This window comes from Limulus polyphemus, unplaced genomic scaffold (assembly GCF_000517525.1).
Source record: "Limulus polyphemus unplaced genomic scaffold, Limulus_polyphemus-2.1.2 Scaffold1136, whole genome shotgun sequence".
Taxonomy (NCBI): domain Eukaryota; kingdom Metazoa; phylum Arthropoda; class Merostomata; order Xiphosura; family Limulidae; genus Limulus; species Limulus polyphemus.
This window is the reverse complement of record NW_013666746.1, coordinates 47,742-50,188: the sequence shown is the minus strand read 5'-3', so window position 1 is coordinate 50,188 and position 2,447 is coordinate 47,742.

The window sequence follows — 2,447 nt, the reverse complement described above, 5'->3', positions numbered from 1 at the left end:
ATTCACTATCTATACACACATTACATTAATCTCCCGTCACGTTGTCACCCTCTTTCATATACCAGTCTACCCTCTATCTAGTCAATACTAGAGCATTCGCCAAGATACGGGATAGTTCTAGAAAGTAGAGGGCGTGAGAGTCACATGATCTCGATGACGCAACAATCTGAACTAAGACACAGTCTATTCTCCACATTAATTTTATGACAAAGAAAATATGTAAAAATATACTGCTAGAATTTTCCTAATTTTACAAAGTGAAAACAGAAGCTATTTGTAATGTGTGTGTTTGTTTGAAGTTAAGGACAAAGCTACACAATGGGTTATCTTTGCTCTGCCCACCACAGGTATCGAAACCCGGTTTCTAACGTTGTATGTCCGCAGACATACCACTGTGCCACTGGGGGCACTTCTAATGAATAACTATTGGTAGGTAACACTGTCAAATCTAGAATAACAACAACAACAAAAATGCACAGCATACGATCTTTGTTAAGACCTGGTTTGTTATTTATTCAGATTATATCGATATTGTTGAAGTAGTATTTTTCCGTTGTTCCCAATTACACCAATTTTCTAGCTTTAGGAATGTGTTTAGTCTTTAGCTTTAGATTACCGCTGGATTTATAGCACATGTAAAGAGGGTTGAGTATTTAGATTAAAACAGTTTTGAATATGCCAATCAGCAAGTCACATGACACCACAGCTAATATAAAGTCACAGTGGAACGGTATGTATTAGAGCTGTATTTTCAAATTTTGGGCGTTTTAGAGATAATATGATGCCACAAAAAACTGACCGCTTTTGGGAAGAGTATGTGATAGCCCTTGCCGACTAAAATTATTCATACATTTAGATTATAATGATGTATTCAGATCAGAGATTTAGAATTTTCGAGAAAGGGATAGGATATTCCTTGTACTTAATGGATTTGGTAAACATAGGAATGTGGATCAACAACAAAGAGACCTGCAATACATCGTACCTCTGTGTGGCATCTTGTAACAGGTGAGAATCCATGAACACAAAGATCAGTGGCAAAAACCGTCAATGTGTCTCAGGCAACAGTACACAACACAATCAAGTAGAATCTCCATCTGTAAAAACAAAATAAGTTGCGCGCACACAGGTTTCTTCCACAACATAGCTGATCAACTGTCACATACCAGCTGGAGAATGAAAATGGTATTTATGCTATTCTAACCACGTCCCTTGAATATTTTTGTATTGATCGGACTGTGAAACTGGCGTTGGAAAACCGTTGTTCTCATACCCAGTATAGGCTATGGAAGGTAGACATGGAGAAGTGGTGTGCTTTGGGCATACCATCTTTATGATGGAGCCATTTACAATGGAAACTGTGCTAGAGGACTATTGTTAAGGTGCATTGCCGCACATGGCGACATGGACGGTAATGATATGGTGAAGCTCCAAAATCGTTTTAAAATAACTAACTCAACCTCTGTATTACTATTTTCTTCTATTATTGTCATTACTTTTTAACATGATATGATAGAACTCTGGTTCCCCAAAAACGTGTTATGGTAATGAGTGCTCACGTACTAAAATGAACCATATACGATTTTTTGCATTTCACATGCATAGTTTCCTTGTAATTTTTATGGATATATCTGGTGGAAAGGCTAGAAGATAAGTCTGTATATGAACTTCAGCTACTTTATAAAAACCGTGGTTGATTTTTAGCAGATCTGAAATACCATAATTAATAAGTTGGTCCAAACGCTCATACTTGTTCATGTGATATGAAAAGGTAGTATAATTTCAATTTCAATTATACACATAAATCTACCTGGGTTAAAAAATTCATATGTCTATTTATTATTCAGTATGAAAGTATATGTTATATGTGCAGCAGTTTCTGGTCTGGTATGTGCTCATAGTTTTTTGATAAGAGGTTAAGGTCACTTTGTTATTTATGTAGTCTTTTTGAGTTACATTAGTATGTAAAAAGTTAATAGAAATGAATTAGTAAACAGATTATATAATGTTTGTTTTTTAATTTTGCGCTAGCCATTGGTAATTTTGAAGTAAAGACTGCTATTCAACACTACTAACAACCAACGAATAGTGGGATTGGCTATCACATTATAACGCTTTCACAGCTGAAAGGGCAAGCACGTTAAGAGACAGCATTCGAACTTGTGACCCTCCGATTATGAGTCGAATGCGATAACCACCAGGTTATGCTGGGGCAATTATACAATGTACTGATGCAGCTTACAAATGGTAAATGATGACAAAAAAACAATTTATACTACAAATGCGCCGTCTACAACAAAAGTCGCATTTACATTTGCTAGATTTGATATACTTAATTTCAGAGGGTTAATGTAGTGGCGCGTGACCGTATTTGCGAGATGTGGTAACACCTATATTTGATTCATAGTGAATGTTCGACTATTTTTCAATGTAATGCTGTCAGGTAG